The sequence below is a fragment of the Macaca nemestrina genome, chromosome 15 (assembly GCF_043159975.1).
Source record: "Macaca nemestrina isolate mMacNem1 chromosome 15, mMacNem.hap1, whole genome shotgun sequence".
Taxonomy (NCBI): Eukaryota; Metazoa; Chordata; class Mammalia; order Primates; family Cercopithecidae; genus Macaca; species Macaca nemestrina.
Genome location: NC_092139.1, coordinates 87270379 through 87281501, shown reverse-complemented (window position 1 = coordinate 87281501; position 11123 = coordinate 87270379). Strand labels below are relative to the sequence as shown.

General features: G+C 50.3%; 1 pseudogene; it reads left to right on the top strand.

Annotated features, from left to right (window-relative positions):
* Positions 1–5355: 5355 nt before the first annotated feature.
* On the top strand, positions 5356–6604 carry LOC105480681 (tubulin alpha-3 chain pseudogene; annotated as a pseudogene).
* The last annotated feature ends 4519 nt before the right edge of the window (positions 6605–11123 follow it).

The window sequence follows — 11123 nt, the reverse complement described above, 5'->3', positions numbered from 1 at the left end:
TCTCCTGACATTGTGATCTACCTGCCTCAGCCTCCCAAAGTGCTGTGAGCCACCGTGCCCGGCGATTCTCCACACTTTCTACTGGGAACATGTGTTACTTTTATAATCAGAAAAACAAATACAGCAGTCACGTGGCATATCATAATGTTTTGGTCAACGACAGACAGCATATACAACAGTGGTCCCCTAAGATTCTAATACCATTTTTTTTTTTTTTTTTTTTGAGACAGAGTCTCACTCTGTCACCCAGGCTGGAGTGCAATGGCCAGATCTCAGCTCACTGCAAGCTCCGCCTCCCGGGTTCCCGCCATTCTCCTGCCTCAGCCTCCCGTGTAGCTGGGACTACAGGCGCCCGCCACCTCACCCGGCTAGTTTTTTGTATTTTTTAGTAGAGAGGGGTTTCACCGTGTTAGCCAGGATGGTCTCGATCTTCTGACCTCGTGATCCGCCTGTCTCAGCCTCCCAAAGTGCTGGGATTACAGGCTTGAGCCACCGTGCCCGGCCCTAATACCATATTTTTTCCATAGCTTTTCTGTGTTTAGATATACAAATCCTTACTGTTCAGGTCTGTAGCCGAGGAGCAATATACTGTACCATATGGCCTAGGTGTGCAGTAGGCTCCACTATCTAGGCTGGTCTAAGCACACTCTATGATGTTCTCCCATCAACAAAATCGCCTGATGATGCATTTCTGAGAATGTATCCTAGTCACTGCGCAATGCATACCTCTATTGAAGAGCACTGTGTGATGCAGGCTACAGCTGAGTTCTGTGCACGATGTGGTTGGAGCCCTGAGGAAGGGGAGGGCTGTGGACTGAATGGTATCCCCCTCAATATTAGACGCTGAAGCTCTAGTCCCCAGTGTGACTGTATTTGGGGCAAGGGCCTATAAGGAGATGATGAAGATTAAGTGAGGGCATAAGGGTGGGCCTTGATCCAACAGGATTAGTGTCCTTATAAGAGACCAGAGAGCTTGGGTGCTACCTTCCCCCACCCCGTGGGAGGACATGGTGAGAAGGTGGCCACGTGCAAGCCGGGAAGAGAGGCCTCTGGGACTTCTAGCCTCCAGAACTGAGAGAAAATAAATGTCTGTTGTTTAAGCTGCTCTGTCGATGGTATTTTTTTATGGCACCTGGAGCTAATACAGAATGATTCACCCTCCTGGGGAGAAGGGGCAGTGGGGGCAGTGGCCTCCTCTGGTTTCTGTGGCCCTCTGCAGAACTCCCTCCCTGCCTTTCCTCCTTGTGCCAAAGCACCCTTCTAAGGGCAGACCTGATCACACTGTTCAGAGGTCCCCAAAGCCCACAGAAAAGGCCCAACTCCGGACCTCATGTGTCTCATCCCACTGGAGGAGCTTCCTCTCTCTTCTCTGCTGTCTTCTCAGGAGGGAAAGTTAAGGGTCTGCTTGACAACCCTCTGGGGAGAGGCCAGAATGGGGTGCTGCATTCCAGTGATGAGCTAGGGGTAAGCCTCCATGTCTCCTCCTGTGCTTTCCCAGAAGTGAATATACAGTGGATATGCAAGAAAGTAAAGACTATCTTTACGAGTGAATGGCCGGGCGCGGTGGCTCACGCCTGTAATCCCAGCACTTTGGGAGGCCGAGGCAGGTGGATCACCTGAGGTCGGGAGTTCAAGACCAGCCTGACCAACATGGAGAAACCCCGTCTCTACTAAAAATACAAAATTAGCTGGGGTGGTGGCGGGCGCCTGTAATCCCAGCTACTCTGGAGGCTGAGGCAGGAGAATCGCTTGAACCCAGGAGGCGGAGGTTGCGGTGAGCCGAGATCGCACCATTGCACTCCAGCCTGGGCAAAAAGAGCGAAACTCTGTCTCAAAAAAAAAAAAAAAAAAAAAAAAAAAGAATGAATTGAATCAGGCTGGGCATGGTGACTCACGCCTGTAATCCCAGCACTTTGGGAGGCTGAGGTGGGCAGATCACTTGAGGTCCAGAGTTTAAGACCAGTCTGGCCAACATGGTGAAACCCCATCTCTACTAAAAATACAAAAATTAGCTGAGTGTGGTGGTGGGCGCCTATAATCCCAACCACTCGGGAGGCTGAGGCAGGAGAATTGCTTGAACACAGAAGGCGGAGGTTGCAGTGAGCTGAGCTCACGCCACTGCACTCCAGTCTGGGTGACAGAGCAAGACTCGGTCTCAAAAAAAAAAAAAAAAAAAAAGGAAGAATCAGGCTTAGCGCACTGGCACATGCTTGTAATCCCAGAAATTTGGGAGGCAGAGATGGGAGTGTCACTTGAAGCCAGGAGTTCCAGACCAGCCTGGGCAGCATGGTGAGACCCCCGTTTCTACAAAAAACTTTAAAAAAATTTAGCTGGGCATGGTGGCATGTGCCTGTCGTTCCAGCTACCTGGGATGCTGAGGTGGGAGGATCACTGGAACCTGGGAGTTTGAAGCTGCAGTGAGCCATGATTGCACCACTGCACTCCAGCCTAGTTGAGAGAATGAGAATCTGTCTCGGAAAAAAGAATGGAAGGATCAAACTGGGCGTGGTGATGCATGCTTGCCTGTAGGCCCAGCCTATAAGGGACCCTGAGGCAGGAGGATCATTTGAGCCTGGGAATTTGAGCCCAGTCTGAGCAACATAGTGAGATCCTGTCTAAAAAAGAAAAAAAGGAAGAATCAAATAATTGTTCCAAAGTCCTTCAAAATGAGTATTGGGTCCCAACTTGGCACTTTCCTGAGCAGAGATATGTCCCCTCTTTCTTCTTTAGTGAGGTATGCAGAATTTATCAGGCCCAGAGACATGAATATGGGACTTCAGGCAGGGCGTGGTGGCTCACGCCTGTACTCTCAGACTCAGGAGGCCAAGGTGAGGCCAAGGTGAGGCCAAGGTGGGAGCATCACTTTAGTCCAGGAGTTTTGAGACCAGCCTGGACAACATCAGGAGATCCTTTTCTCTTCAAAAACTTAAAAAAAAAAAAAAGCTGGGTATGGTGGCACACACCTGTGGTCCCGAGTCAGAAGGTTGAGGCTGCAGTGAGCTATGACCATACCAGTGCATTCCAGCCTGGGTACACAGCGAGACACTGTCTCAAAATAATAATAATAATATGCTGGGTGCAGTGGCTCATTCCTGTAATCCAGCTCTTTGAGAGGCTGAAGTGGGCAAATCACTTGAGGTCAGGAGTTCGAGACTAGCCTGGCCAACATGGTGAAACCCTGTCTTTTCTAAAAATACAAAAATGAGCCAGGTATGATGGTGCATGCCTGTAATCCCAGCTACTTGGGAGGCTGAGGCAGGAGAATCGCTTAAGCCCAGGAGGTGGAGGTTGCAGTGAACCAAAATTATGCCACTGCACTCCAGCCTGGACGACAGAGCAAGACTCTGTCTCAAAACAAACAAACAAACAAAAACCCAAAAAAACCAAACCAAAACAAAAAACAAAATAATAATGTAACAATGAAAAGAAAAAGAAATGAATATGGGACTTCAGTAACATATTTCGCATCCATGCCCAAGGGGCAATTGTTTAAAGGCATTTTGTTCCTGACTAGCTTAACCCATTATCTTCCTGTTTCTGGAATTTATGATACAAAGAATAATGTAGAGACAACCAATAGCTTACGTTGTTTTAATATGAATTCTTGTGGCCAGGGAAGCTGAAGTGATAGAATTGTTTGAGGCCAGGAGTTGAAGACCAGCTTCAGTGAGACCCATCTCAATTTTTTTAAAAAGAGCAATTCTTGGTAAACCACTTAGGAACTGCCTCTTCTTTTCTCAGAAAAACAGCATCTCTGGCCAGGTGCAGTGGTTCACACCTGCAATCCCGGCACTTTGGGAGGCTGAAGCAGGCAGGTCACGTGAGCCCAGGGGTTTGAGACCAACCCTGATAACATGGCGAAACCCTGTATCTACAAAAGATACAAAAAATTAACTGGGCATGATGGCACATGCCTGTAGTCCCAGCTATATGGGAGGCTGAGGTGGGAGGATCACCTGAGCCTGAGGAGGTTTGAGGCTGCAGTGAGCTGTGATCTCATCACTGCACTCCAGCCTGGGCAACGGAGTGAGACCCTGTCTCAAAAAATAATAAAATAGGCTGGGCACGGTGGCTCACGCCTGTAATCCCAACACTTTGGGAGGTCGAGGAAGGTGGATCACGAGGTCAGGAGCTCGAGACCAGCCTGACCAACATGGTGAAACTCAGTCTCTACTAAAAATATAAAAATTAGGCAGGTGTGGTGGCACATGCCTTTTCCAGCTACTCAGGAGCTTGAGACAGGAGAATCGCTTGAACCCGGGGGAGGCAGAGGTTGCAGTCAGCTGAGATCCTGCCACTGAGCAAGACTCTGTCTCAAAAAATAAATAAATAAATAAAATAAAACAAAATAACATAAAAACTAACATAAAACAGCATTTTGTAACTGCTGCTAATTAACAGTGTATATTTAAAGCAACTCAAATCTCTGCTCCAGGGCCGAAGGTCTTAAATGTAGCAATAATAAACTTTTTTTTTTTAAGAGCTCTGTCACTCAGGCTGGAATACAGTGGCACAATCACAGCTCACTGCAGCTTTGAACTCCTGGGCCCCAGCAATCCTCCCACCTTGGCTTTCCAAAGCGCTGGGATTACAGGTGTCAGTTACCTCACTCAGCCTTCTCCCTTCTATTTACCGTCTCCCTTCTATTTTAGTTTGTTATTCTACCCTTTTAAGAGCTAGTAGAGACGGAGTTTCCCTATGTTGGCCTCTCGATCTTCTGACTTTGTGATCCTCCCGCCTCGGCCTCCCATGGTGCTGGGATTATAGGCGTGAGCCACCGCGCCCGGCCCCACACACAGACATTTTCTACCAGACACTGCCACTGTTGACCTACAACATGTAGCTCATGTACTTTGAACAGTATGTACTTTGTAGAAGTGAACAGTCCTGGAACGTGTCCACCTTGGTGTACAGTAGGCCTTACAGCCTCACAGCACATGTGTTCTCTTTGTAGATGAAGTGTACACAGGGACCTACAGGCAGCTCTTCCACCCGGAGCAGCTGATCACCGAGAAGGAAGATGCAGCCAGTAATTACTCCAGAGGCCATTACACCATCGGCAAGGAGACCTGGTCCTGGACCAGATCCGCAAACTGGTAAGGAGAAGGCTTCGTGTGGACGTTGTCCTGCATGGGAGAACAGGCCTTGGATGGTGAAGGGAAGGTCATTTTCACAACACTTAGAGCAGCATCTCGAGTGCGACTGAGTCTGCAGCGTCTTACTATGAAGTGTGCTTAGTGATTTGTGCATAGATCTGTGTTGTCTGCTTTTCTTTGCTTCAAAGTGTGATGCACGTTCGTTATGGATGGTCTGAATCCATATCAACGCTCAGAGGCAAAGAGAAGTGGCCCTGGCTTGGTGGAGGTTGGTGGTGTGGCTCCCACGGGCATTGGCTCACGTTGTCTGGTTTCTCTCAGGCGGATCTGTGCACGGGACTGCGGGGCTTCCTCATCTTCCACAGCTTTGGGGGCGGCACTGGCTCTGGGTTCGTGTCTCTGCTCATGGAGTGGCTCTGGGTGGACTATGGGAAGAGTCCAAGCTAGAGTTTGCCATTTCCCCAGCCCCCCAGGTCTCCACGGCCGTGGTGGAGCCCTACAACTCCATCCTGACCACCTACATGACCCTGGAACATTCTGACTGTGCCTTCATGGTCCACGGCAAAGCCACCTATGACATGTCAGTGCAACCTGGACATCGAGTGTCCCACATACACCAACCTCAGTCATCTGATTGGGCAGATCGTGTCCTCCATCACGGCCTCCCTGTGATTCGATGGGGCCCTGAATGTGGATCTGACAGAATTCCAAACCAACTTGGTGCCGTACCCCCATATCCACCTCCCCCTGGCCACCTACGCCCTGGTCATCTCAGCCAAGAAGGCCTACCACGAGCAGCTGTCCGTGGCCGAGATCGCCAAAGCCTGCTTTGAGCCAGCCAATCAGATGGTCGCTGTGACCCTCGCCACGGCAAGTACATGGCCTGCTGCATGTTGTACAGGGGGGATGTGGTCTCCAAAGATGTCAGTGCAGCTGTCACCACCATTGAGAGCAAGTGCACCAACCAGTTTGTGGGTGGGTGTCCCACTGGATGTAAGGTAGGACTGGGTGAGGTGGAGTCCTTGTGCCGTCAGGAAGCAGCAGACCTGCAGAATAATGCTGCCTGTGAAGGCCCGCATCCTCTGCTTGTCTGGAACTGTCACCTGCCCCTGTTCCATGGGCTAGGCTCGTGGGCATCAATCAGTGAACCAGGGTGATAATTAAGTCAGTGGTGTCTTTTGAACTTCCTTTGTGAGTCATCACACTATATATCTGTGGTGAACTTTTTGTGTTTTTTTAAGAATAAGGTATTTTTTGGAGGATTTTGGTGCCCCTTGCTTGGATAGCAGAATTTGTGTGGAAAAGACAGGTTGAGCTTAGTAGAAATGTTATGGGCATTTTGGGGAATCATGTGGATGGTGTGTGTATTTTAACTTGGGCATCGTTGTAAACTGCTCTCACTAAGTTCTACTTCATGTAAGTACGTCCACGTTGCACTGACACACGTCATAGGTGGCTTTGTTGTTGACCGTGAAGGCACAGTCAGAATGTTTGTCTGTAGAAATTATATCCAATGTAAATGTCCTTTGGAGTGTTTGATTTAAAGAGAGGCTATCAAGAATCTTTTTTTTTTTTTTTTTTTTTTGAGACGGAGTCTTGCTCTGTCGCCCAGGCTAGAGTGCAGTGGCCGGATCTCAGCTCACTGTAAGCTCTGCCTCCCGGGTTTTTTCACACCATTCTCCTGCCTCAGCCTCCCCAGTAGCTGGGACTACAGGTGTCCACCACCTCACCTGGCTAGTTTTTTTTTTTTTTTGTACTTTTTAGTAGAGACGGGGTTTCACTGTGTTAGCCAGGATGGTCTCGATCTCCTGACCTCGTGATTCGCCTGTCTTGGCCTCCCAAAGTGCTGGGATTACAGGCGTGAGCCACTGCGCCCGGCCAATAATCTTTTTGTGATAAAAACAGCACCATCTTTATTTCTCTTTTGGGAAGCCTAGTAGTTTTGGCCTGTGTTTGCCTCAGACAGAAAATCTGTCCCCACCTTCCACTGACACATGGAAGAAAGCTTGTGGGTCCCCTTTCAGCTTTTCCAGGAGTTGGTGACTAAATCCTGTCGCTTCTTCCTCTGTCGGACCTGTGTGTCCTCTGCTTTGCTTTCCCTGCCTCCTCTGGCTGAGACACCCACTGCCTCTGGGGAGACCACTGCAGTCAGCTCTGACTGGGAATTCCTACTCTGGGCTTCTCTTCCTCTCCTTCAGGGGTTAGCATGGCTGCTGGACTAGCCACCTAATTTTGTAAGTAAGGTTTTGTCTGAACACAGTCACCACACCCCTTCATTGCAGATCAATTTTGCTGTCCAGCCTCAGAGTGGGGTCGGTGTGACAGAGCCCATGTGCCTGTAAGGCCTAGAATTTGTATGATCTTGTCCTTTATAGGACGGGTTTGTTGATCCCTGCTCTAGTTGACCCCATGCACCACTCAGGACGTGTTATTCCCAAGTTCTGAAACTTGGAATGCTTCCCTTTTGGTTCCCACCTTGGAATGTCACTTCCTACTCAAGCAAGCACACGGACTACTCTTGCTGCTGCGGTAGCTTCATTCAAGTGATCTTTGACCTGTCACCTTTGCATATTTCACAGCGCCTTGTTTGGTGGGACAGCATGGGGTATGACCTTCCCCGTGGTATCACAGTTGTGTACTCAGAATCTATCTGGGTGGAAAAGGTTTAGCTATGGAATTTTATTACTATCTTGTAAAACCCTCTGGAGTAAATAATCTATAAAGAAGACAGGCAGGGTACATTTTCAGAGGGAAGACAGTCTTCACCTGGGCACCTATCACATGTCACAGTTGCTAGGACACAGCCCTTCGGGCAGCTTGGGACCCTGCCAGGGTGGCCACCTCAAGGCTCCTTTCTCTTTATTCCTTGTCTGGAACCGTCACCCTGCCTGGCACAGAGAAGGGCTTAGTGAGGTTTGTGGGGGTGAACTGAGCATTCTCCTGGTCACCTAGAAGGTGTCTTCTGTGTGAGGAAAAGTAGCCACCATTTCTAGGTTTGTTACAAGCTTCATGGACTGCTTTCTTCCCCTTCTCTGGCAGGTGGGCATTAACTACCAGCCCCTGACGGTGGTCCCTGGGGGAAACCCGGCCAAGTTGCAATGGGCCATGTGCATGCTAAGCAACATCATAGCCATCACCAAGGCCTGGGCCTGCCTGGAACATAAGTTTGGTCTCATGTATGCCAGGCAGGCCTTTGTGCACTGGTACATGCGGGAAGGCATGGCGGAGGGGGAGTCCTCTGAGGCTTGCAAGGACCTGGCAGCTCTGGGGGATTATGAAGAGGTGGGCGTGGATTCCGTGGAAGCGGAGGCTGAAGAAGGTGAAGAATAGCGAGGGGAGGGTGCGGTGGACTCTCTCCTGCCACCCCCACCATGGCTGCTTTCAAGCTGTTTGCAACTCAAGTTTCTCTACAAAACCAAGACCTCTGTGTGTCGTGCTGCTTGGCTCTGCCTACAGGAGCAGGTGGGACCCCAGAGCCTGCGTGGACAGTCGGTGGGGTCCCAGCCTGCCCTGCTGGCATGGGGTTGGGGTGCAGCACGAGTGTATGTCCTTAAGGAGCTGCCATGGAAGTATTTGACCCAGGGGAAACAGTGTTTTCCCAAGCCAAGCGTTCAGTGGATAGGTTTCCTCAATTCTAGGAAAGCTGAGTCAGGGTTTCAACTGAATTTGCAATTTCTGGGGCTTGTCTATTAATGGGATGTTCTGGCTAAAAAGAAGAGCCTAGAAGTAGAGTGTTTAAATCTGAGGTATGTGAAAGGGGCTTGTCCATGAAATCCCTAAAGCTGTGGGTCAAATGTGTCAGGTCAGGACATTTTAGAAGGGGGAAGGAGTGTTACTGAGTTCTCCACGGTATTTGTGACCCACAGAAGGTCACAACACACCCATCCTGACCCCCACTGCTCCATGGTAACCTGGAAGGCAGCGTTTACCCTCCAGGCACACACACGGTCGCCTTGCCCCTCAGCACTGTCAACTGTCTTGGTAGAAAACCTTGCACTTCAAGTGAAGCGTGTTGACGTCTGTTTATAGAAGACCTGGGAATCCAGGAATCTTTTCTCAGAACCAAAGTCAGCTCCGGGAAGTTGACTCACGGTGAAGTGACCTGGTTAGTTCAGCTGTGGCACAACCAGGACCTGCACAAAGACCTCATTGTAAGTTTGTGCCATAATATCATCAAAAAACAGCAGAGAACATATGACCCGGACCCTCTGCATCTCAGAAAGGCTTATTATCAACTGAAGGAGACAACATGTAGCCTTTGCTGGGGACAGTGGTCTGACAAGTCTCTGGCCCATCCAGGTGCTGCCCTGCATAGGGCTCTTCCCAGGCCTGCCCCACGTGGGCAGCCTGGTAGCGCTGGGCTGGCAGGGTGTCCCCTGGCTGGATCCTTTGCGGCCGTTGCATTCCAACCGGGCCACCGCTCCCCCGAGGGACGTGCTGCCTTTGTTTCTCCCTGAGGAGACACAAAGCACAACCAACAGGAACGGGCGAGCCCTGTAACTGCAGCACCTACTGAACTGTGCTCCTTGAGCAACATTTGTGTCTGCACATTTCCCTCAAAGTCACTTCAAGCTGAAGGCCCTATATCAGTCCCGAATCCTGAGGCTCAGAACCGCCAAAGGCAGGTCATGCCCCAGAGGGCTTTGGCCAGGGGTCTATTTAGGGAAGGGTAAGCGTGTCTGGTCCATACCTGGCCTGGACAAGGAACCTGGTCTGCCCTGATGGTGCCAGCAGCAGGGACTTGCCGCTTCATCCTCCAGGTGTGTTCACGCTGAACTGTACATCTGAGCTGCCTCAGACGGTGACAGGCAAGAAACACCGCAATCACCAAGTACTGGAATCGGGTTTCTTGCTTTGATTTTGGAAGCTCTCACATTGTTTCCTACCTACCCCAGTGTTCTGCAAACAGTGGTCAAGCCTCTTGCTTTTAGGTTTAGCTACTGGATTTCATGACTGGGTGTCTGCTGTGGTCTGAATGCTTGACACTTCCCTTCTGACCACCAGAGAGTCTCAGATGAAGACCACCGGTTCAGATTTCCCTTGATTTGTAATTTGCTTACTCTTTTTTGTGAAGATAGGAAGATCTGCAACCACGCTTGGGCCAGAGCTTTATTTTAATGGGATGGATTTCCTGGGCTTGATGTTGTCGGCATCAGCAAGACTGAGAGGACCCTCCAGGGCACAAATGTGCCTGCATAGATGGCTTGCCCGTGGGGTCACAGCCCCCGATGTGGAGTGCCTTGGCCAGGGCTCTCCTCTGCTCCAGCCCGGTCTGCCCCATAGGCTGTAACCAGGGCATGTGTTCCCTGCTTGACTCACAGTGTTGGGTCCTCTATTTTATCCCCCCACCTTTTCCTTTGTCCTGACCGAGAGTGTGTCTTGACTGCTCTGTGACCTGGTCAGCTGCATGTTCCCCCTGCAGGCTGGAACCCTAGCTGAGGCCTTGCTTCTTAAACATGTTGTTTGTTGCCTGAAGCACTGAAAGATCTGACATGTTGCTAAGCATGTGGAAACTGGCCCCGCCCCCAGCCAAATTCCCTGCACCCTCATATAAATTCCACACCCCACCCCCACACTGCAGCATGCCTAGGCAGAAACCTCCTTCCTGGCTGTCCCTCGTGAGGCCATACTGCAGCCCTGTGTGTATGGAAGTCCCCCTAACAAATGCTTTGGACTGACCACCCTGGCGTTAAGTGCTTCTTCCTTGGGAATCCCGCTGGCTCTCATCCCAACTGGCTCTCAGTCACCCAAGTGGAAGATCTGGGGCAGTCCCTTGCGGGAGCTCTCCTGCCACCACTTTTGGGGTGACACCAGCTGACGGTTCAGCCAACAGAACAGCCACTCAATCCTGGTTCTTCCCTGGCCTCTTACCAAGTTTAGTCAAATAGCCTGCAATGGGAAACAGCGCTCTTGGAGGAAAGATGCAACCGGGTGTTTTAGGGATCCATCAGAACATTTCTGTTTCACCATTTGTCACCTTGAACAAGTGGAGGCTCCTGTGTCTGAGATGCCATGGATCTTGGCTAC